Genomic DNA, 15,728 nt, shown 5'->3' with positions numbered 1-15,728 from the left:
AATAAAACCCGTAGTTATGCTTAACTCAAGTCCGCCGAAAATTGGTTTCTTTTCAAAAAACTAGGCGTCTACAGCACCCGGTGTTCCCAGGCGGTCACCCATCCAAGTACTGACCGGGCCCGACGTTGCTTAACTTCAGTGATCGGACGAGAACTGGTGTTTTCAACGTGGTGTGGCCGTAGACGAGCGAAGGTGAATAAAACCCGTAGTTATTTTTACTCAAATTCTTTCTGTATCTTTTTTCCCCCGGGGCGGAGGGGGGGGGGGAGCTAATGTTATGCCAAAGAAGACGTACAATGGCCTGAAGTGCGGAAAATTGATTTTTAGTTGAAACAATCGGGAAAAAAGGCGTCTACAGCACCCGGTGTTCCCAGGCGGTCACCCATCCAAGTACTAACCGGGCCCGACGTTGCTTAACTTCAGTGATCGGACGAGAACTGGTGTTTTCAACGTGGTATGGCCGTAGACGAGAGAAGACGAATAAAACCCGTAGTTATTCCAAACTCAAGTCCGCCGAAAATTGGTTTCTTTTCAAAAAAACTAGGCGTCTACAGCACCCGGTGTTCCCAGGCGGTCACCCATCCAAGTACTGACCGGGCCCGACGTTGCTTAACTTCAGTGATCGGACGAGAACTGGTGTTTTCAACGTGGTGTGGCCGTAGACGAGAGAAGGCGAATAAAACCCGTAGTTATGCTTAACTCAAGTCCGCCGAAAATTGGTTTCTTTTCAAAAAACTAGGCGTCTACAGCACCCGGTGTTCCCAGGCGGTCACCCATCCAAGTACTGACCGGGCCCGACGTTGCTTAACTTCAGTGATCGGACGAGAACTGGTGTTTTCAACGTGGTGTGGCCGTAGACGAGCGAAGGTGAATAAAACCCGTAGTTATTTTTACTCAAATTCTTTCTGTATCTTTTTTCCCCCGGGGCGGAGGGGGGGGGGAGCTAATGTTATGCCAAAGAAGACGTACAATGGCCTGAAGTGCGGAAAATTGATTTTTAGTTGAAACAATCGGGAAAAAAGGCGTCTACAGCACCCGGTGTTCCCAGGCGGTCACCCATCCAAGTACTAACCGGGCCCGACGTTGCTTAACTTCAGTGATCGGACGAGAACTGGTGTTTTCAACGTGGTATGGCCGTAGACGAGAGAAGACGAATAAAACCCGTAGTTATTCCAAACTCAAGTCCGCCGAAAATTGGTTTCTTTTCAAAAAAACTAGGCGTCTACAGCACCCGGTGTTCCCAGGCGGTCACCCATCCAAGTACTGACCGGGCCCGACGTTGCTTAACTTCAGTGATCGGACGAGAACTGGTGTTTTCAACGTGGTGTGGCCGTAGACGAGAGAAGGCGAATAAAACCCGTAGTTATGCTTAACTCAAGTCCGCCGAAAATTGGTTTCTTTTCAAAAAACTAGGCGTCTACAGCACCCGGTGTTCCCAGGCGGTCACCCATCCAAGTACTGACCGGGCCCGACGTTGCTTAACTTCAGTGATCGGACGAGAACTGGTGTTTTCAACGTGGTGTGGCCGTAGACGAGCGAAGGTGAATAAAACCCGTAGTTATTTTTACTCAAATTCTTTCTGTATCTTTTTTCCCCCGGGGCGGAGGGGGGGGGGAGCTAATGTTATGCCAAAGAAGACGTACAATGGCCTGAAGTGCGGAAAATTGATTTTTAGTTGAAACAATCGGGAAAAAAGGCGTCTACAGCACCCGGTGTTCCCAGGCGGTCACCCATCCAAGTACTAACCGGGCCCGACGTTGCTTAACTTCAGTGATCGGACGAGAACTGGTGTTTTCAACGTGGTATGGCCGTAGACGAGAGAAGACGAATAAAACCCGTAGTTATTCCAAACTCAAGTCCGCCGAAAATTGGTTTCTTTTCAAAAAAACTAGGCGTCTACAGCACCCGGTGTTCCCAGGCGGTCACCCATCCAAGTACTGACCGGGCCCGACGTTGCTTAACTTCAGTGATCGGACGAGAACTGGTGTTTTCAACGTGGTGTGGCCGTAGACGAGAGAAGGCGAATAAAACCCGTAGTTATGCTTAACTCAAGTCCGCCGAAAATTGGTTTCTTTTCAAAAAACTAGGCGTCTACAGCACCCGGTGTTCCCAGGCGGTCACCCATCCAAGTACTGACCGGGCCCGACGTTGCTTAACTTCAGTGATCGGACGAGAACTGGTGTTTTCAACGTGGTGTGGCCGTAGACGAGCGAAGGTGAATAAAACCCGTAGTTATTTTTACTCAAATTCTTTCTGTATCTTTTTTCCCCCGGGGCGGAGGGGGGGGGGAGCTAATGTTATGCCAAAGAAGACGTACAATGGCCTGAAGTGCGGAAAATTGATTTTTAGTTGAAACAATCGGGAAAAAAGGCGTCTACAGCACCCGGTGTTCCCAGGCGGTCACCCATCCAAGTACTAACCGGGCCCGACGTTGCTTAACTTCAGTGATCGGACGAGAACTGGTGTTTTCAACGTGGTATGGCCGTAGACGAGAGAAGACGAATAAAACCCGTAGTTATTCCAAACTCAAGTCCGCCGAAAATTGGTTTCTTTTCAAAAAAACTAGGCGTCTACAGCACCCGGTGTTCCCAGGCGGTCACCCATCCAAGTACTGACCGGGCCCGACGTTGCTTAACTTCAGTGATCGGACGAGAACTGGTGTTTTCAACGTGGTGTGGCCGTAGACGAGAGAAGGCGAATAAAACCCGTAGTTATGCTTAACTCAAGTCCGCCGAAAATTGGTTTCTTTTCAAAAAACTAGGCGTCTACAGCACCCGGTGTTCCCAGGCGGTCACCCATCCAAGTACTGACCGGGCCCGACGTTGCTTAACTTCAGTGATCGGACGAGAACTGGTGTTTTCAACGTGGTGTGGCCGTAGACGAGCGAAGGTGAATAAAACCCGTAGTTATTTTTACTCAAATTCTTTCTGTATCTTTTTTCCCCCGGGGCGGAGGGGGGGGGGAGCTAATGTTATGCCAAAGAAGACGTACAATGGCCTGAAGTGCGGAAAATTGATTTTTAGTTGAAACAATCGGGAAAAAAGGCGTCTACAGCACCCGGTGTTCCCAGGCGGTCACCCATCCAAGTACTAACCGGGCCCGACGTTGCTTAACTTCAGTGATCGGACGAGAACTGGTGTTTTCAACGTGGTATGGCCGTAGACGAGAGAAGACGAATAAAACCCGTAGTTATTCCAAACTCAAGTCCGCCGAAAATTGGTTTCTTTTCAAAAAAACTAGGCATCTACAGCACCCGGTGTTCCCAGGCGGTCACCCATCCAAGTACTGACCGGGCCCGACGTTGCTTAACTTCAGTGATCGGACGAGAACTGGTGTTTTCAACGTGGTGTGGCCGTAGACGAGAGAAGGCGAATAAAACCCGTAGTTATGCTTAACTCAAGTCCGCCGAAAATTGGTTTCTTTTCAAAAAACTAGGCGTCTACAGCACCCGGTGTTCCCAGGCGGTCACCCATCCAAGTACTGACCGGGCCCGACGTTGCTTAACTTCAGTGATCGGACGAGAACTGGTGTTTTCAACGTGGTGTGGCCGTAGACGAGCGAAGGTGAATAAAACCCGTAGTTATTTTTACTCAAATTCTTTCTGTATCTTTTTTCCCCCGGGGCGGAGGGGGGGGGGAGCTAATGTTATGCCAAAGAAGACGTACAATGGCCTGAAGTGCGGAAAATTGATTTTTAGTTGAAACAATCGGGAAAAAAGGCGTCTACAGCACCCGGTGTTCCCAGGCGGTCACCCATCCAAGTACTAACCGGGCCCGACGTTGCTTAACTTCAGTGATCGGACGAGAACTGGTGTTTTCAACGTGGTATGGCCGTAGACGAGAGAAGACGAATAAAACCCGTAGTTATTCCAAACTCAAGTCCGCCGAAAATTGGTTTCTTTTCAAAAAAACTAGGCGTCTACAGCACCCGGTGTTCCCAGGCGGTCACCCATCCAAGTACTGACCGGGCCCGACGTTGCTTAACTTCAGTGATCGGACGAGAACTGGTGTTTTCAACGTGGTGTGGCCGTAGACGAGAGAAGGCGAATAAAACCCGTAGTTATGCTTAACTCAAGTCCGCCGAAAATTGGTTTCTTTTCAAAAAACTAGGCGTCTACAGCACCCGGTGTTCCCAGGCGGTCACCCATCCAACTACTGACCGGGCCCGACGTTGCTTAACTTCAGTGATCGGACGAGAACTGGTGTTTTCAACGTGGTGTGGCCGTAGACGAGCGAAGGTGAATAAAACCCGTAGTTATTTTTACTCAAATTCTTTCTGTATCTTTTTTCCCCCGGGGCGGAGGGGGGGGGAGCTAATGTTATGCCAAAGAAGACGTACAATGGCCTGAAGTGCGGAAAATTGATTTTTAGTTGAAACAATCGGGAAAAAAGGCGTCTACAGCACCCGGTGTTCCCAGGCGGTCACCCATCCAAGTACTAACCGGGCCCGACGTTGCTTAACTTCAGTGATCGGACGAGAACTGGTGTTTTCAACGTGGTATGGCCGTAGACGAGAGAAGACGAATAAAACCCGTAGTTATTCCAAACTCAAGTCCGCCGAAAATTGGTTTCTTTTCAAAAAAACTAGGCGTCTACAGCACCCGGTGTTCCCAGGCGGTCACCCATCCAAGTACTGACCGGGCCCGACGTTGCTTAACTTCAGTGATCGGACGAGAACTGGTGTTTTCAACGTGGTGTGGCCGTAGACGAGAGAAGGCGAATAAAACCCGTAGTTATGCTTAACTCAAGTCCGCCGAAAATTGGTTTCTTTTCAAAAAACTAGGCGTCTACAGCACCCGGTCTTCCCAGGCGGTCACCCATCCAAGTACTGACCGGGCCCGACGTTGCTTAACTTCAGTGATCGGACGAGAACTGGTGTTTTCAACGTGGTGTGGCCGTAGACGAGCGAAGGTGAATAAAACCCGTAGTTATTTTTACTCAAATTCTTTCTGTATCTTTTTTCCCCCGGGGCGGAGGGGGGGGGGGAGCTAATGTTATGCCAAAGAAGACGTACAATGGCCTGAAGTGCGGAAAATTGATTTTTAGTTGAAACAATCGGGAAAAAAGGCGTCTACAGCACCCGGTGTTACCAGGCGGTCACCCATCCAAGTACTAACCGGGCCCGACGTTGCTTAACTTCAGTGATCGGACGAGAACTGGTGTTTTCAACGTGGTATGGCCGTAGACGAGAGAAGACGAATAAAACCCGTAGTTATTCCAAACTCAAGTCCGCCGAAAATTGGTTTCTTTTCAAAAAAACTAGGCGTCTACAGCACCCGGTGTTCCCAGGCGGTCACCCATCCAAGTACTGACCGGGCCCGACGTTGCTTAACTTCAGTGATCGGACGAGAACTGGTGTTTTCAACGTGGTGTGGCCGTAGACGAGAGAAGGCGAATAAAACCCGTAGTTATGCTTAACTCAAGTCCGCCGAAAATTGGTTTCTTTTCAAAAAACTAGGCGTCTACAGCACCCGGTCTTCCCAGGCGGTCACCCATCCAAGTACTGACCGGGCCCGACGTTGCTTAACTTCAGTGATCGGACGAGAACTGGTGTTTTCAACGTGGTGTGGCCGTAGACGAGCGAAGGTGAATAAAACCCGTAGTTATTTTTACTCAAATTCTTTCTGTATCTTTTTTCCCCCGGGGCGGAGGGGGGGGGGGAGCTAATGTTATGCCAAAGAAGACGTACAATGGCCTGAAGTGCGGAAAATTGATTTTTAGTTGAAACAATCGGGAAAAAAGGCGTCTACAGCACCCGGTGTTACCAGGCGGTCACCCATCCAAGTACTAACCGGGCCCGACGTTGCTTAACTTCAGTGATCGGACGAGAACTGGTGTTTTCAACGTGGTATGGCCGTAGACGAGAGAAGACGAATAAAACCCGTAGTTATTCCAAACTCAAGTCCGCCGAAAATTGGTTTCTTTTCAAAAAAACTAGGCGTCTACAGCACCCGGTGTTCCCAGGCGGTCACCCATCCAAGTACTGACCGGGCCCGACGTTGCTTAACTTCAGTGATCGGACGAGAACTGGTGTTTTCAACGTGGTGTGGCCGTAGACGAGAGAAGGCGAATAAAACCCGTAGTTATGCTTAACTCAAGTCCGCCGAAAATTGGTTTCTTTTCAAAAAACTAGGCGTCTACAGCACCCGGTGTTCCCAGGCGGTCACCCATCCAAGTACTGACCGGGCCCGACGTTGCTTAACTTCAGTGATCGGACGAGAACTGGTGTTTTCAACGTGGTGTGGCCGTAGACGAGCGAAGGTGAATAAAACCCGTAGTTATTTTTACTCAAATTCTTTCTGTATCTTTTTTCCCCCGGGGCGGAGGGGGGGGGAGCTAATGTTATGCCAAAGAAGACGTACAATGGCCTGAAGTGCGGAAAATTGATTTTTAGTTGAAACAATCGGGAAAAAAGGCGTCTACAGCACCCGGTGTTCCCAGGCGGTCACCCATCCAAGTACTAACCGGGCCCGACGTTGCTTAACTTCAGTGATCGGACGAGAACTGGTGTTTTCAACGTGGTATGGCCGTAGACGAGAGAAGACGAATAAAACCCGTAGTTATTCCAAACTCAAGTCCGCCGAAAATTGGTTTCTTTTCAAAAAAACTAGGCGTCTACAGCACCCGGTGTTCCCAGGCGGTCACCCATCCAAGTACTGACCGGGCCCGACGTTGCTTAACTTCAGTGATCGGACGAGAACTGGTGTTTTCAACGTGGTGTGGCCGTAGACGAGAGAAGGCGAATAAAACCCGTAGTTATGCTTAACTCAAGTCCGCCGAAAATTGGTTTCTTTTAAAAAAACTAGGCGTCTACAGCACCCGGTGTTCCCAGGCGGTCACCCATCCAAGTACTGACCGGGCCCGACGTTGCTTAACTTCAGTGATCGGACGAGAACTGGTGTTTTCAACGTGGTGTGGCCGTAGACGAGCGAAGGTGAATAAAACCCGTAGTTATTTTTACTCAAATTCTTTCTGTATCTTTTTTCCCCCGGGGCGGAGGGGGGGGAGCTAATGTTATGCCAAAGAAGACGTACAATGGCCTGAAGTGCGGAAAATTGATTTTTAGTTGAAACAATCGGGAAAAAAGGCGTCTACAGCACCCGGTGTTCCCAGGCGGTCACCCATCCAAGTACTAACCGGGCCCGACGTTGCTTAACTTCAGTGATCGGACGAGAACTGGTGTTTTCAACGTGGTATGGCCGTAGACGAGAGAAGACGAATAAAACCCGTAGTTATTCCAAACTCAAGTCCGCCGAAAATTGGTTTCTTTTCAAAAAAACTAGGCGTCTACAGCACCCGGTGTTCCCAGGCGGTCACCCATCCAAGTACTGACCGGGCCCGACGTTGCTTAACTTCAGTGATCGGACGAGAACTGATGTTTTCAACGTGGTGTGGCCGTAGACGAGAGAAGGCGAATAAAACCCGTAGTTATGCTTAACTCAAGTCCGCCGAAAATTGGTTTCTTTTCAAAAAACTAGGCGTCTACAGCACCCGGTGTTCCCAGGCGGTCACCCATCCAAGTACTGACCGGGCCCGACGTTGCTTAACTTCAGTGATCGGACGAGAACTGGTGTTTTCAACGTGGTGTGGCCGTAGACGAGCGAAGGTGAATAAAACCCGTAGTTATTTTTACTCAAATTCTTTCTGTATCTTTTTTCCCCCGGGGCGGAGGGGGGGGGGGAGCTAATGTTATGCCAAAGAAGACGTACAATGGCCTGAAGTGCGGAAAATTGATTTTTAGTTGAAACAATCGGGAAAAAAGGCGTCTACAGCACCCGGTGTTCCCAGGCGGTCACCCATCCAAGTACTAACCGGGCCCGACGTTGCTTAACTTCAGTGATCGGACGAGAACTGGTGTTTTCAACGTGGTATGGCCGTAGACGAGAGAAGACGAATAAAACCCGTAGTTATTCCAAACTCAAGTCCGCCGAAAATTGGTTTCTTTTCAAAAAAACTAGGCGTCTACAGCACCCGGTGTTCCCAGGCGGTCACCCATCCAAGTACTGACCGGGCCCGACGTTGCTTAACTTCAGTGATCGGACGAGAACTGGTGTTTTCAACGTGGTGTGGCCGTAGACGAGAGAAGGCGAATAAAACCCGTAGTTATGCTTAACTCAAGTCCGCCGAAAATTGGTTTCTTTTCAAAAAACTAGGCGTCTACAGCACCCGGTCTTCCCAGGCGGTCACCCATCCAAGTACTGACCGGGCCCGACGTTGCTTAACTTCAGTGATCGGACGAGAACTGGTGTTTTCAACGTGGTGTGGCCGTAGACGAGCGAAGGTGAATAAAACCCGTAGTTATTTTTACTCAAATTCTTTCTGTATCTTTTTTCCCCCGGGGCGGAGGGGGGGGGGAGCTAATGTTATGCCAAAGAAGACGTACAATGGCCTGAAGTGCGGAAAATTGATTTTTAGTTGAAACAATCGGGAAAAAAGGCGTCTACAGCACCCGGTGTTACCAGGCGGTCACCCATCCAAGTACTAACCGGGCCCGACGTTGCTTAACTTCAGTGATCGGACGAGAACTGGTGTTTTCAACGTGGTATGGCCGTAGACGAGAGAAGACGAATAAAACCCGTAGTTATTCAAAACTCAAGTCCGCCGAAAATTGGTTTCTTTTCAAAAAAACTAGGCGTCTACAGCACCCGGTGTTCCCAGGCGGTCACCCATCCAAGTACTGACCGGGCCCGACGTTGCTTAACTTCAGTGATCGGACGAGAACTGGTGTTTTCAACGTGGTGTGGCCGTAGACGAGAGAAGGCGAATAAAACCCGTAGTTATGCTTAACTCAAGTCCGCCGAAAATTGGTTTCTTTTCAAAAAACTAGGCGTCTACAGCACCCGGTCTTCCCAGGCGGTCACCCATCCAAGTACTGACCGGGCCCGACGTTGCTTAACTTCAGTGATCGGACGAGAACTGGTGTTTTCAACGTGGTGTGGCCGTAGACGAGCGAAGGTGAATAAAACCCGTAGTTATTTTTACTCAAATTCTTTCTGTATCTTTTTTCCCCCGGGGCGGAGGGGGGGGGGAGCTAATGTTATGCCAAAGAAGACGTACAATGGCCTGAAGTGCGGAAAATTGATTTTTAGTTGAAACAATCGGGAAAAAAGGCGTCTACAGCACCCGGTGTTACCAGGCGGTCACCCATCCAAGTACTAACCGGGCCCGACGTTGCTTAACTTCAGTGATCGGACGAGAACTGGTGTTTTCAACGTGGTATGGCCGTAGACGAGAGAAGACGAATAAAACCCGTAGTTATTCCAAACTCAAGTCCGCCGAAAATTGGTTTCTTTTCAAAAAAACTAGGCGTCTACAGCACCCGGTGTTCCCAGGCGGTCACCCATCCAAGTACTGACCGGGCCCGACGTTGCTTAACTTCAGTGATCGGACGAGAACTGGTGTTTTCAACGTGGTGTGGCCGTAGACGAGAGAAGGCGAATAAAACCCGTAGTTATGCTTAACTCAAGTCCGCCGAAAATTGGTTTCTTTTCAAAAAACTAGGCGTCTACAGCACCCGGTGTTCCCAGGCGGTCACCCATCCAAGTACTGACCGGGCCCGACGTTGCTTAACTTCAGTGATCGGACGAGAACTGGTGTTTTCAACGTGGTGTGGCCGTAGACGAGCGAAGGTGAATAAAACCCGTAGTTATTTTTACTCAAATTCTTTCTGTATCTTTTTTCCCCCGGGGCGGAGGGGGGGGGGAGCTAATGTTATGCCAAAGAAGACGTACAATGGCCTGAAGTGCGGAAAATTGATTTTTAGTTGAAACAATCGGGAAAAAAGGCGTCTACAGCACCCGGTGTTCCCAGGCGGTCACCCATCCAAGTACTAACCGGGCCCGACGTTGCTTAACTTCAGTGATCGGACGAGAACTGGTGTTTTCAACGTGGTATGGCCGTAGACGAGAGAAGACGAATAAAACCCGTAGTTATTCCAAACTCAAGTCCGCCGAAAATTGGTTTCTTTTCAAAAAAACTAGGCGTCTACAGCACCCGGTGTTCCCAGGCGGTCACCCATCCAAGTACTGACCGGGCCCGACGTTGCTTAACTTCAGTGATCGGACGAGAACTGGTGTTTTCAACGTGGTGTGGCCGTAGACGAGAGAAGGCGAATAAAACCCGTAGTTATGCTTAACTCAAGTCCGCCGAAAATTGGTTTCTTTTAAAAAAACTAGGCGTCTACAGCACCCGGTGTTCCCAGGCGGTCACCCATCCAAGTACTGACCGGGCCCGACGTTGCTTAACTTCAGTGATCGGACGAGAACTGGTGTTTTCAACGTGGTGTGGCCGTAGACGAGCGAAGGTGAATAAAACCCGTAGTTATTTTTACTCAAATTCTTTCTGTATCTTTTTTCCCCCGGGGCGGAGGGGGGGGAGCTAATGTTATGCCAAAGAAGACGTACAATGGCCTGAAGTGCGGAAAATTGATTTTTAGTTGAAACAATCGGGAAAAAAGGCGTCTACAGCACCCGGTGTTCCCAGGCGGTCACCCATCCAAGTACTAACCGGGCCCGACGTTGCTTAACTTCAGTGATCGGACGAGAACTGGTGTTTTCAACGTGGTATGGCCGTAGACGAGAGAAGACGAATAAAACCCGTAGTTATTCCAAACTCAAGTCCGCCGAAAATTGGTTTCTTTTCAAAAAAACTAGGCGTCTACAGCACCCGGTGTTCCCAGGCGGTCACCCATCCAAGTACTGACCGGGCCCGACGTTGCTTAACTTCAGTGATCGGACGAGAACTGGTGTTTTCAACGTGGTGTGGCCGTAGACTAGAGAAGGCGAATAAAACCCGTAGTTATGCTTAACTCAAGTCCGCCGAAAATTGGTTTCTTTTCAAAAAACTAGGCGTCTACAGCACCCGGTGTTCCCAGGCGGTCACCCATCCAAGTACTGACCGGGCCCGACGTTGCTTAACTTCAGTGATCGGACGAGAACTGGTGTTTTCAACGTGGTGTGGCCGTAGACGAGCGAAGGTGAATAAAACCCGTAGTTATTTTTACTCAAATTCTTTCTGTATCTTTTTTCCCCCGGGGCGGAGGGGGGGGGGAGCTAATGTTATGCCAAAGAAGACGTACAATGGCCTGAAGTGCGGAAAATTGATTTTTAGTTGAAACAATCGGGAAAAAAGGCGTCTACAGCACCCGGTGTTCCCAGGCGGTCACCCATCCAAGTACTAACCGGGCCCGACGTTGCTTAACTTCAGTGATCGGACGAGAACTGGTGTTTTCAACGTGGTATGGCCGTAGACGAGAGAAGACGAATAAAACCCGTAGTTATTCCAAACTCAAGTCCGCCGAAAATTGGTTTCTTTTCAAAAAAACTAGGCGTCTACAGCACCCGGTGTTCCCAGGCGGTCACCCATCCAAGTACTGACCGGGCCCGACGTTGCTTAACTTCAGTGATCGGACGAGAACTGGTGTTTTCAACGTGGTGTGGCCGTAGACGAGAGAAGGCGAATAAAACCCGTAGTTATGCTTAACTCAAGTCCGCCGAAAATTGGTTTCTTTTCAAAAAACTAGGCGTCTACAGCACCCGGTGTTCCCAGGCGGTCACCCATCCAAGTACTGACCGGGCCCGACGTTGCTTAACTTCAGTGATCGGACGAGAACTGGTGTTTTCAACGTGGTGTGGCCGTAGACGAGCGAAGGTGAATAAAACCCGTAGTTATTTTTACTCAAATTCTTTCTGTATCTTTTTTCCCCCGGGGCGGAGGGGGGGGGGGAGCTAATGTTATGCCAAAGAAGACGTACAATGGCCTGAAGTGCGGAAAATTGATTTTTAGTTGAAACAATCGGGAAAAAAGGCGTCTACAGCACCCGGTGTTCCCAGGCGGTCACCCATCCAAGTACTAACCGGGCCCGACGTTGCTTAACTTCAGTGATCGGACGAGAACTGGTGTTTTCAACGTGGTATGGCCGTAGACGAGAGAAGACGAATAAAACCCGTAGTTATTCCAAACTCAAGTCCGCCGAAAATTGGTTTCTTTTCAAAAAAACTAGGCGTCTACAGCACCCGGTGTTCCCAGGCGGTCACCCATCCAAGTACTGACCGGGCCCGACGTTGCTTAACTTCAGTGATCGGACGAGAACTGGTGTTTTCAACGTGGTGTGGCCGTAGACGAGAGAAGGCGAATAAAACCCGTAGTTATGCTTAACTCAAGTCCGCCGAAAATTGGTTTCTTTTCAAAAAACTAGGCGTCTACAGCACCCGGTGTTCCCAGGCGGTCACCCATCCAAGTACTAACCGGGCCCGACGTTGCTTAACTTCAGTGATCGGACGAGAACTGGTGTTTTCAACGTGGTATGGCCGTAGACGAGAGAAGACGAATAAAACCCGTAGTTATTCCAAACTCAAGTCCGCCGAAAATTGGTTTCTTTTCAAAAAAACTAGGCGTCTACAGCACCCGGTGTTCCCAGGCGGTCACCCATCCAAGTACTAACCGGGCCCGACGTTGCTTAACTTCAGTGATCGGACGAGAACTGGTGTTTTCAACGTGGTGTGGCCGTAGACGAGAGAAGGCGAATAAAACCCGTAGTTATGCTTAACTCAAGTCCGCCGAAAATTGGTTTCTTTTCAAAAAACTAGGCGTCTACAGCACCCGGTGTTCCCAGGCGGTCACCCATCCAAGTACTGACCGGGCCCGACGTTGCTTAACTTCAGTGATCGGACGAGAACTGGTGTTTTCAACGTGGTGTGGCCGTAGACGAGCGAAGGTGAATAAAACCCGTAGTTATTTTTACTCAAATTCTTTCTGTATCTTTTTTCCCCCGGGGCGGAGGGGGGGGGGAGCTAATGTTATGCCAAAGAAGACGTACAATGGCCTGAAGTGCGGAAAATTGATTTTTAGTTGAAACAATCGGGAAAAAAGGCGTCTATAGCACCCGGTGTTCCCAGGCGGTCACCCATCCAAGTACTAACCGGGCCCGACGTTGCTTAACTTCAGTGATCGGACGAGAACTGGTGTTTTCAACGTGGTATGGCCGTAGACGAGAGAAGACGAATAAAACCCGTAGTTATTCCAAACTCAAGTCCGCCGAAAATTGGTTTCTTTTCAAAAAAACTAGGCGTCTACAGCACCCGGTGTTCCCAGGCGGTCACCCATCCAAGTACTGACCGGGCCCGACGTTGCTTAACTTCAGTGATCGGACGAGAACTGGTGTTTTCAACGTGGTGTGGCCGTAGACGAGAGAAGGCGAATAAAACCCGTAGTTATGCTTAACTCAAGTCCGCCGAAAATTGGTTTCTTTTCAAAAAACTAGGCGTCTACAGCACCCGGTGTTCCCAGGCGGTCACCCATCCAAGTACTGACCGGGCCCGACGTTGCTTAACTTCAGTGATCGGACGAGAACTGGTGTTTTCAACGTGGTGTGGCCGTAGACGAGCGAAAGTGAATAAAACCCGTAGTTATTTTTACTCAAATTCTTTCTGTATCTTTTTTCCCCCGGGGCGGAGGGGGGGGGGGCTAATGTTATGCCAAAGAAGACGTACAATGGCCTGAAGTGCGGAAAATTGATTTTTAGTTGAAACAATCGGGAAAAAAGGCGTCTACAGCACCCGGTGTTCCCAGGCGGTCACCCATCCAAGTACTAACCGGGCCCGACGTTGCTTAACTTCAGTGATCGGACGAGAACTGGTGTTTTCAACGTGGTATGGCCGTAGACGAGAGAAGACGAATAAAACCCGTAGTTATTCCAAACTCAAGTCCGCCGAAAATTGGTTTCTTTTCAAAAAAACTAGGCGTCTACAGCACCCGGTGTTCCCAGGCGGTCACCCATCCAAGTACTGACCGGGCCCGACGTTGCTTAACTTCAGTGATCGGACGAGAACTGGTGTTTTCAACGTGGTGTGGCCGTAGACGAGAGAAGGCGAATAAAACCCGTAGTTATGCTTAACTCAAGTCCGCCGAAAATTGGTTTCTTTTCAAAAAACTAGGCGTCTACAGCACCCGGTGTTCCCAGGCGGTCACCCATCCAAGTACTGACCGGGCCCGACGTTGCTTAACTTCAGTGATCGGACGAGAACTGGTGTTTTCAACGTGGTGTGGCCGTAGACGAGCGAAGGTGAATAAAACCCGTAGTTATTTTTACTCAAATTCTTTCTGTATCTTTTTTCCCCCGGGGCGGAGGGGGGGGGAGCTAATGTTATGCCAAAGAAGACGTACAATGGCCTGAAGTGCGGAAAATTGATTTTTAGTTGAAACAATCGGGAAAAAAGGCGTCTACAGCACCCGGTGTTCCCAGGCGGTCACCCATCCAAGTACTAACCGGGCCCGACGTTGCTTAACTTCAGTGATCGGACGAGAACTGGTGTTTTCAACGTGGTATGGCCGTAGACGAGAGAAGACGAATAAAACCCGTAGTTATTCCAAACTCAAGTCCGCCGAAAATTGGTTTCTTTTCAAAAAAACTAGGCGTCTACAGCACCCGGTGTTCCCAGGCGGTCACCCATCCAAGTACTGACCGGGCCCGACGTTGCTTAACTTTAGTGATCGGACGAGAACTGGTGTTTTCAACGTGGTGTGGCCGTAGACGAGAGAAGGCGAATAAAACCCGTAGTTATGCTTAACTCAAGTCCGCCGAAAATTGGTTTCTTTTCAAAAAACTAGGCGTCTACAGCACCCGGTGTTCCCAGGCGGTCACCCATCCAAGTACTGACCGGGCCCGACGTTGCTTAACTTCAGTGATCGGACGAGAACTGGTGTTTTCAACGTGGTGTGGCCGTAGACGAGCGAAGGTGAATAAAACCCGTAGTTATTTTTACTCAAATTCTTTCTGTATCTTTTTTCCCCCGGGGCGGAGGGGGGGGGGAGCTAATGTTATGCCAAAGAAGACGTACAATGGCCTGAAGTGCGGAAAATTGATTTTTAGTTGAAACAATCGGGAAAAAAGGCGTCTACAGCACCCGGTGTTCCCAGGCGGTCACCCATCCAAGTACTAACCGGGCCCGACGTTGCTTAACTTCAGTGATCGGACGAGAACTGGTGTTTTCAACGTGGTATGGCCGTAGACGAGAGAAGACGAATAAAACCCGTAGTTATTCCAAACTCAAGTCCGCCGAAAATTGGTTTCTTTTCAAAAAAACTAGGCGTCTACAGCACCCGGTGTTCCCAGGCGGTCACCCATCCAAGTACTGACCGGGCCCGACGTTGCTTAACTTCAGTGATCGGACGAGAACTGGTGTTTTCAACGTGGTGTGGCCGTAGACGAGAGAAGGCGAATAAAACCCGTAGTTATGCTTAACTCAAGTCCGCCGAAAATTGGTTTCTTTTCAAAAAACTAGGCGTCTACAGCACCCGGTGTTCCCAGGCGGTCACCCATCCAAGTACTGACCGGGCCCGACGTTGCTTAACTTCAGTGATCGGACGAGAACTGGTGTTTTCAACGTGGTGTGGCCGTAGACGAGCGAAGGTGAATAAAACCCGTAGTTATTTTTACTCAAATTCTTTCTGTATCTTTTTTCCCCCGGGGCGGAGGGGGGGGGGAGCTAATGTTATGCCAAAGAAGACGTACAATGGCCTGAAGTGCGGAAAATTGATTTTTAGTTGAAACAATCGGGAAAAAAGGCGTCTACAGCACCCGGTGTTCCCAGGCGGTCACCCATCCAAGTACTAACCGGGCCCGACGTTGCTTAACTTCAGTGATCGGACGAGAACTGGTGTTTTCAACGTGGTATGGCCGTAGACGAGAGAAGACGAATAAAACCCGTAGTTATTCCAAACTCAAGTCCG

The 15,728-nt window shown here is 49.6% G+C and overlaps 70 non-coding genes across 70 annotated transcripts; all 70 read right to left on the bottom strand.

Moving 5' to 3' along the window:
* Positions 1-65: 65 nt before the first annotated feature.
* On the bottom strand, positions 66-184 carry LOC130011469 (5S ribosomal RNA). The gene has a single exon (XR_008786776.1). It is a non-coding gene; the product is annotated as a 5S ribosomal RNA (ribosomal RNA).
* A 165-nt stretch (positions 185-349) lies between these two features.
* On the bottom strand, positions 350-468 carry LOC130011847 (5S ribosomal RNA). The gene has a single exon (XR_008787157.1). It is a non-coding gene; the product is annotated as a 5S ribosomal RNA (ribosomal RNA).
* Positions 469-545: 77 nt separating this feature from the next.
* Positions 546-664, bottom strand: LOC130011468 (5S ribosomal RNA). Its single transcript, XR_008786775.1, has one exon. It is a non-coding gene; the product is annotated as a 5S ribosomal RNA (ribosomal RNA).
* Positions 665-740: 76 nt separating this feature from the next.
* Positions 741-859, bottom strand: LOC130011467 (5S ribosomal RNA). Its single transcript, XR_008786774.1, has one exon. It is a non-coding gene; the product is annotated as a 5S ribosomal RNA (ribosomal RNA).
* A 164-nt stretch (positions 860-1,023) lies between these two features.
* LOC130011845 (5S ribosomal RNA) lies at positions 1,024-1,142 on the bottom strand. The gene has a single exon (XR_008787156.1). It is a non-coding gene; the product is annotated as a 5S ribosomal RNA (ribosomal RNA).
* A 77-nt stretch (positions 1,143-1,219) lies between these two features.
* LOC130011466 (5S ribosomal RNA) lies at positions 1,220-1,338 on the bottom strand. Its single transcript, XR_008786773.1, has one exon. It is a non-coding gene; the product is annotated as a 5S ribosomal RNA (ribosomal RNA).
* A 76-nt stretch (positions 1,339-1,414) lies between these two features.
* On the bottom strand, positions 1,415-1,533 carry LOC130011465 (5S ribosomal RNA). Its single transcript, XR_008786772.1, has one exon. It is a non-coding gene; the product is annotated as a 5S ribosomal RNA (ribosomal RNA).
* A 164-nt stretch (positions 1,534-1,697) lies between these two features.
* Positions 1,698-1,816, bottom strand: LOC130011844 (5S ribosomal RNA). Its single transcript, XR_008787155.1, has one exon. It is a non-coding gene; the product is annotated as a 5S ribosomal RNA (ribosomal RNA).
* Positions 1,817-1,893: 77 nt separating this feature from the next.
* On the bottom strand, positions 1,894-2,012 carry LOC130011464 (5S ribosomal RNA). Its single transcript, XR_008786771.1, has one exon. It is a non-coding gene; the product is annotated as a 5S ribosomal RNA (ribosomal RNA).
* Positions 2,013-2,088: 76 nt separating this feature from the next.
* On the bottom strand, positions 2,089-2,207 carry LOC130011462 (5S ribosomal RNA). The gene has a single exon (XR_008786769.1). It is a non-coding gene; the product is annotated as a 5S ribosomal RNA (ribosomal RNA).
* A 164-nt stretch (positions 2,208-2,371) lies between these two features.
* On the bottom strand, positions 2,372-2,490 carry LOC130011843 (5S ribosomal RNA). The gene has a single exon (XR_008787154.1). It is a non-coding gene; the product is annotated as a 5S ribosomal RNA (ribosomal RNA).
* A 77-nt stretch (positions 2,491-2,567) lies between these two features.
* Positions 2,568-2,686, bottom strand: LOC130011461 (5S ribosomal RNA). Its single transcript, XR_008786768.1, has one exon. It is a non-coding gene; the product is annotated as a 5S ribosomal RNA (ribosomal RNA).
* Positions 2,687-2,762: 76 nt separating this feature from the next.
* Positions 2,763-2,881, bottom strand: LOC130011460 (5S ribosomal RNA). The gene has a single exon (XR_008786767.1). It is a non-coding gene; the product is annotated as a 5S ribosomal RNA (ribosomal RNA).
* A 164-nt stretch (positions 2,882-3,045) lies between these two features.
* On the bottom strand, positions 3,046-3,164 carry LOC130011842 (5S ribosomal RNA). Its single transcript, XR_008787153.1, has one exon. It is a non-coding gene; the product is annotated as a 5S ribosomal RNA (ribosomal RNA).
* Positions 3,165-3,241: 77 nt separating this feature from the next.
* Positions 3,242-3,360, bottom strand: LOC130011593 (5S ribosomal RNA). The gene has a single exon (XR_008786901.1). It is a non-coding gene; the product is annotated as a 5S ribosomal RNA (ribosomal RNA).
* A 76-nt stretch (positions 3,361-3,436) lies between these two features.
* On the bottom strand, positions 3,437-3,555 carry LOC130011459 (5S ribosomal RNA). The gene has a single exon (XR_008786766.1). It is a non-coding gene; the product is annotated as a 5S ribosomal RNA (ribosomal RNA).
* A 164-nt stretch (positions 3,556-3,719) lies between these two features.
* LOC130011840 (5S ribosomal RNA) lies at positions 3,720-3,838 on the bottom strand. The gene has a single exon (XR_008787151.1). It is a non-coding gene; the product is annotated as a 5S ribosomal RNA (ribosomal RNA).
* Positions 3,839-3,915: 77 nt separating this feature from the next.
* Positions 3,916-4,034, bottom strand: LOC130011458 (5S ribosomal RNA). Its single transcript, XR_008786765.1, has one exon. It is a non-coding gene; the product is annotated as a 5S ribosomal RNA (ribosomal RNA).
* Positions 4,035-4,110: 76 nt separating this feature from the next.
* On the bottom strand, positions 4,111-4,229 carry LOC130011606 (5S ribosomal RNA). The gene has a single exon (XR_008786913.1). It is a non-coding gene; the product is annotated as a 5S ribosomal RNA (ribosomal RNA).
* A 163-nt stretch (positions 4,230-4,392) lies between these two features.
* On the bottom strand, positions 4,393-4,511 carry LOC130011839 (5S ribosomal RNA). The gene has a single exon (XR_008787150.1). It is a non-coding gene; the product is annotated as a 5S ribosomal RNA (ribosomal RNA).
* Positions 4,512-4,588: 77 nt separating this feature from the next.
* On the bottom strand, positions 4,589-4,707 carry LOC130011456 (5S ribosomal RNA). Its single transcript, XR_008786763.1, has one exon. It is a non-coding gene; the product is annotated as a 5S ribosomal RNA (ribosomal RNA).
* Positions 4,708-4,783: 76 nt separating this feature from the next.
* On the bottom strand, positions 4,784-4,902 carry LOC130011913 (5S ribosomal RNA). Its single transcript, XR_008787227.1, has one exon. It is a non-coding gene; the product is annotated as a 5S ribosomal RNA (ribosomal RNA).
* A 165-nt stretch (positions 4,903-5,067) lies between these two features.
* LOC130011583 (5S ribosomal RNA) lies at positions 5,068-5,186 on the bottom strand. The gene has a single exon (XR_008786891.1). It is a non-coding gene; the product is annotated as a 5S ribosomal RNA (ribosomal RNA).
* Positions 5,187-5,263: 77 nt separating this feature from the next.
* On the bottom strand, positions 5,264-5,382 carry LOC130011455 (5S ribosomal RNA). The gene has a single exon (XR_008786762.1). It is a non-coding gene; the product is annotated as a 5S ribosomal RNA (ribosomal RNA).
* Positions 5,383-5,458: 76 nt separating this feature from the next.
* LOC130011912 (5S ribosomal RNA) lies at positions 5,459-5,577 on the bottom strand. The gene has a single exon (XR_008787226.1). It is a non-coding gene; the product is annotated as a 5S ribosomal RNA (ribosomal RNA).
* Positions 5,578-5,742: 165 nt separating this feature from the next.
* Positions 5,743-5,861, bottom strand: LOC130011582 (5S ribosomal RNA). Its single transcript, XR_008786890.1, has one exon. It is a non-coding gene; the product is annotated as a 5S ribosomal RNA (ribosomal RNA).
* A 77-nt stretch (positions 5,862-5,938) lies between these two features.
* LOC130011454 (5S ribosomal RNA) lies at positions 5,939-6,057 on the bottom strand. The gene has a single exon (XR_008786761.1). It is a non-coding gene; the product is annotated as a 5S ribosomal RNA (ribosomal RNA).
* Positions 6,058-6,133: 76 nt separating this feature from the next.
* Positions 6,134-6,252, bottom strand: LOC130011453 (5S ribosomal RNA). The gene has a single exon (XR_008786760.1). It is a non-coding gene; the product is annotated as a 5S ribosomal RNA (ribosomal RNA).
* Positions 6,253-6,415: 163 nt separating this feature from the next.
* LOC130011838 (5S ribosomal RNA) lies at positions 6,416-6,534 on the bottom strand. Its single transcript, XR_008787149.1, has one exon. It is a non-coding gene; the product is annotated as a 5S ribosomal RNA (ribosomal RNA).
* Positions 6,535-6,611: 77 nt separating this feature from the next.
* Positions 6,612-6,730, bottom strand: LOC130011452 (5S ribosomal RNA). Its single transcript, XR_008786759.1, has one exon. It is a non-coding gene; the product is annotated as a 5S ribosomal RNA (ribosomal RNA).
* A 76-nt stretch (positions 6,731-6,806) lies between these two features.
* On the bottom strand, positions 6,807-6,925 carry LOC130011450 (5S ribosomal RNA). The gene has a single exon (XR_008786757.1). It is a non-coding gene; the product is annotated as a 5S ribosomal RNA (ribosomal RNA).
* A 162-nt stretch (positions 6,926-7,087) lies between these two features.
* On the bottom strand, positions 7,088-7,206 carry LOC130011837 (5S ribosomal RNA). The gene has a single exon (XR_008787148.1). It is a non-coding gene; the product is annotated as a 5S ribosomal RNA (ribosomal RNA).
* Positions 7,207-7,283: 77 nt separating this feature from the next.
* Positions 7,284-7,402, bottom strand: LOC130011611 (5S ribosomal RNA). Its single transcript, XR_008786918.1, has one exon. It is a non-coding gene; the product is annotated as a 5S ribosomal RNA (ribosomal RNA).
* A 76-nt stretch (positions 7,403-7,478) lies between these two features.
* On the bottom strand, positions 7,479-7,597 carry LOC130011449 (5S ribosomal RNA). The gene has a single exon (XR_008786756.1). It is a non-coding gene; the product is annotated as a 5S ribosomal RNA (ribosomal RNA).
* A 165-nt stretch (positions 7,598-7,762) lies between these two features.
* On the bottom strand, positions 7,763-7,881 carry LOC130011836 (5S ribosomal RNA). The gene has a single exon (XR_008787147.1). It is a non-coding gene; the product is annotated as a 5S ribosomal RNA (ribosomal RNA).
* A 77-nt stretch (positions 7,882-7,958) lies between these two features.
* LOC130011448 (5S ribosomal RNA) lies at positions 7,959-8,077 on the bottom strand. The gene has a single exon (XR_008786755.1). It is a non-coding gene; the product is annotated as a 5S ribosomal RNA (ribosomal RNA).
* A 76-nt stretch (positions 8,078-8,153) lies between these two features.
* On the bottom strand, positions 8,154-8,272 carry LOC130011911 (5S ribosomal RNA). The gene has a single exon (XR_008787225.1). It is a non-coding gene; the product is annotated as a 5S ribosomal RNA (ribosomal RNA).
* A 164-nt stretch (positions 8,273-8,436) lies between these two features.
* On the bottom strand, positions 8,437-8,555 carry LOC130011581 (5S ribosomal RNA). Its single transcript, XR_008786889.1, has one exon. It is a non-coding gene; the product is annotated as a 5S ribosomal RNA (ribosomal RNA).
* Positions 8,556-8,632: 77 nt separating this feature from the next.
* On the bottom strand, positions 8,633-8,751 carry LOC130011447 (5S ribosomal RNA). Its single transcript, XR_008786754.1, has one exon. It is a non-coding gene; the product is annotated as a 5S ribosomal RNA (ribosomal RNA).
* A 76-nt stretch (positions 8,752-8,827) lies between these two features.
* Positions 8,828-8,946, bottom strand: LOC130011910 (5S ribosomal RNA). The gene has a single exon (XR_008787224.1). It is a non-coding gene; the product is annotated as a 5S ribosomal RNA (ribosomal RNA).
* Positions 8,947-9,110: 164 nt separating this feature from the next.
* On the bottom strand, positions 9,111-9,229 carry LOC130011580 (5S ribosomal RNA). Its single transcript, XR_008786888.1, has one exon. It is a non-coding gene; the product is annotated as a 5S ribosomal RNA (ribosomal RNA).
* A 77-nt stretch (positions 9,230-9,306) lies between these two features.
* On the bottom strand, positions 9,307-9,425 carry LOC130011446 (5S ribosomal RNA). The gene has a single exon (XR_008786753.1). It is a non-coding gene; the product is annotated as a 5S ribosomal RNA (ribosomal RNA).
* A 76-nt stretch (positions 9,426-9,501) lies between these two features.
* LOC130011445 (5S ribosomal RNA) lies at positions 9,502-9,620 on the bottom strand. The gene has a single exon (XR_008786752.1). It is a non-coding gene; the product is annotated as a 5S ribosomal RNA (ribosomal RNA).
* Positions 9,621-9,784: 164 nt separating this feature from the next.
* LOC130011835 (5S ribosomal RNA) lies at positions 9,785-9,903 on the bottom strand. Its single transcript, XR_008787146.1, has one exon. It is a non-coding gene; the product is annotated as a 5S ribosomal RNA (ribosomal RNA).
* A 77-nt stretch (positions 9,904-9,980) lies between these two features.
* Positions 9,981-10,099, bottom strand: LOC130011444 (5S ribosomal RNA). Its single transcript, XR_008786751.1, has one exon. It is a non-coding gene; the product is annotated as a 5S ribosomal RNA (ribosomal RNA).
* A 76-nt stretch (positions 10,100-10,175) lies between these two features.
* Positions 10,176-10,294, bottom strand: LOC130011443 (5S ribosomal RNA). The gene has a single exon (XR_008786750.1). It is a non-coding gene; the product is annotated as a 5S ribosomal RNA (ribosomal RNA).
* Positions 10,295-10,456: 162 nt separating this feature from the next.
* On the bottom strand, positions 10,457-10,575 carry LOC130011834 (5S ribosomal RNA). Its single transcript, XR_008787145.1, has one exon. It is a non-coding gene; the product is annotated as a 5S ribosomal RNA (ribosomal RNA).
* Positions 10,576-10,652: 77 nt separating this feature from the next.
* On the bottom strand, positions 10,653-10,771 carry LOC130011442 (5S ribosomal RNA). Its single transcript, XR_008786749.1, has one exon. It is a non-coding gene; the product is annotated as a 5S ribosomal RNA (ribosomal RNA).
* A 76-nt stretch (positions 10,772-10,847) lies between these two features.
* Positions 10,848-10,966, bottom strand: LOC130011441 (5S ribosomal RNA). The gene has a single exon (XR_008786748.1). It is a non-coding gene; the product is annotated as a 5S ribosomal RNA (ribosomal RNA).
* A 164-nt stretch (positions 10,967-11,130) lies between these two features.
* Positions 11,131-11,249, bottom strand: LOC130011833 (5S ribosomal RNA). The gene has a single exon (XR_008787144.1). It is a non-coding gene; the product is annotated as a 5S ribosomal RNA (ribosomal RNA).
* Positions 11,250-11,326: 77 nt separating this feature from the next.
* LOC130011439 (5S ribosomal RNA) lies at positions 11,327-11,445 on the bottom strand. Its single transcript, XR_008786746.1, has one exon. It is a non-coding gene; the product is annotated as a 5S ribosomal RNA (ribosomal RNA).
* Positions 11,446-11,521: 76 nt separating this feature from the next.
* On the bottom strand, positions 11,522-11,640 carry LOC130011438 (5S ribosomal RNA). Its single transcript, XR_008786745.1, has one exon. It is a non-coding gene; the product is annotated as a 5S ribosomal RNA (ribosomal RNA).
* A 165-nt stretch (positions 11,641-11,805) lies between these two features.
* On the bottom strand, positions 11,806-11,924 carry LOC130011832 (5S ribosomal RNA). The gene has a single exon (XR_008787143.1). It is a non-coding gene; the product is annotated as a 5S ribosomal RNA (ribosomal RNA).
* Positions 11,925-12,001: 77 nt separating this feature from the next.
* Positions 12,002-12,120, bottom strand: LOC130011437 (5S ribosomal RNA). Its single transcript, XR_008786744.1, has one exon. It is a non-coding gene; the product is annotated as a 5S ribosomal RNA (ribosomal RNA).
* A 76-nt stretch (positions 12,121-12,196) lies between these two features.
* LOC130011831 (5S ribosomal RNA) lies at positions 12,197-12,315 on the bottom strand. Its single transcript, XR_008787142.1, has one exon. It is a non-coding gene; the product is annotated as a 5S ribosomal RNA (ribosomal RNA).
* A 77-nt stretch (positions 12,316-12,392) lies between these two features.
* LOC130011901 (5S ribosomal RNA) lies at positions 12,393-12,511 on the bottom strand. Its single transcript, XR_008787215.1, has one exon. It is a non-coding gene; the product is annotated as a 5S ribosomal RNA (ribosomal RNA).
* A 76-nt stretch (positions 12,512-12,587) lies between these two features.
* On the bottom strand, positions 12,588-12,706 carry LOC130011436 (5S ribosomal RNA). The gene has a single exon (XR_008786743.1). It is a non-coding gene; the product is annotated as a 5S ribosomal RNA (ribosomal RNA).
* A 164-nt stretch (positions 12,707-12,870) lies between these two features.
* On the bottom strand, positions 12,871-12,989 carry LOC130011915 (5S ribosomal RNA). Its single transcript, XR_008787229.1, has one exon. It is a non-coding gene; the product is annotated as a 5S ribosomal RNA (ribosomal RNA).
* A 77-nt stretch (positions 12,990-13,066) lies between these two features.
* Positions 13,067-13,185, bottom strand: LOC130011435 (5S ribosomal RNA). The gene has a single exon (XR_008786742.1). It is a non-coding gene; the product is annotated as a 5S ribosomal RNA (ribosomal RNA).
* Positions 13,186-13,261: 76 nt separating this feature from the next.
* Positions 13,262-13,380, bottom strand: LOC130011434 (5S ribosomal RNA). The gene has a single exon (XR_008786741.1). It is a non-coding gene; the product is annotated as a 5S ribosomal RNA (ribosomal RNA).
* A 163-nt stretch (positions 13,381-13,543) lies between these two features.
* On the bottom strand, positions 13,544-13,662 carry LOC130011829 (5S ribosomal RNA). The gene has a single exon (XR_008787140.1). It is a non-coding gene; the product is annotated as a 5S ribosomal RNA (ribosomal RNA).
* Positions 13,663-13,739: 77 nt separating this feature from the next.
* Positions 13,740-13,858, bottom strand: LOC130011433 (5S ribosomal RNA). Its single transcript, XR_008786740.1, has one exon. It is a non-coding gene; the product is annotated as a 5S ribosomal RNA (ribosomal RNA).
* Positions 13,859-13,934: 76 nt separating this feature from the next.
* On the bottom strand, positions 13,935-14,053 carry LOC130011432 (5S ribosomal RNA). Its single transcript, XR_008786739.1, has one exon. It is a non-coding gene; the product is annotated as a 5S ribosomal RNA (ribosomal RNA).
* A 163-nt stretch (positions 14,054-14,216) lies between these two features.
* On the bottom strand, positions 14,217-14,335 carry LOC130011828 (5S ribosomal RNA). Its single transcript, XR_008787139.1, has one exon. It is a non-coding gene; the product is annotated as a 5S ribosomal RNA (ribosomal RNA).
* Positions 14,336-14,412: 77 nt separating this feature from the next.
* LOC130011605 (5S ribosomal RNA) lies at positions 14,413-14,531 on the bottom strand. The gene has a single exon (XR_008786912.1). It is a non-coding gene; the product is annotated as a 5S ribosomal RNA (ribosomal RNA).
* A 76-nt stretch (positions 14,532-14,607) lies between these two features.
* Positions 14,608-14,726, bottom strand: LOC130011431 (5S ribosomal RNA). The gene has a single exon (XR_008786738.1). It is a non-coding gene; the product is annotated as a 5S ribosomal RNA (ribosomal RNA).
* A 164-nt stretch (positions 14,727-14,890) lies between these two features.
* Positions 14,891-15,009, bottom strand: LOC130011827 (5S ribosomal RNA). Its single transcript, XR_008787138.1, has one exon. It is a non-coding gene; the product is annotated as a 5S ribosomal RNA (ribosomal RNA).
* Positions 15,010-15,086: 77 nt separating this feature from the next.
* On the bottom strand, positions 15,087-15,205 carry LOC130011430 (5S ribosomal RNA). Its single transcript, XR_008786737.1, has one exon. It is a non-coding gene; the product is annotated as a 5S ribosomal RNA (ribosomal RNA).
* A 76-nt stretch (positions 15,206-15,281) lies between these two features.
* Positions 15,282-15,400, bottom strand: LOC130011428 (5S ribosomal RNA). The gene has a single exon (XR_008786735.1). It is a non-coding gene; the product is annotated as a 5S ribosomal RNA (ribosomal RNA).
* A 164-nt stretch (positions 15,401-15,564) lies between these two features.
* Positions 15,565-15,683, bottom strand: LOC130011826 (5S ribosomal RNA). The gene has a single exon (XR_008787137.1). It is a non-coding gene; the product is annotated as a 5S ribosomal RNA (ribosomal RNA).
* Positions 15,684-15,728: the final 45 nt, after the last annotated feature.

The sequence above is a fragment of the Patella vulgata genome, chromosome 2, assembly GCF_932274485.2.
Source record: "Patella vulgata chromosome 2, xgPatVulg1.2, whole genome shotgun sequence".
NCBI classification, from domain to species: Eukaryota; Metazoa; Mollusca; class Gastropoda; family Patellidae; genus Patella; species Patella vulgata.
The sequence above is the reverse complement of the archived record's forward strand: the minus strand, read 5'-3'. Positions and strand labels throughout refer to the sequence as shown.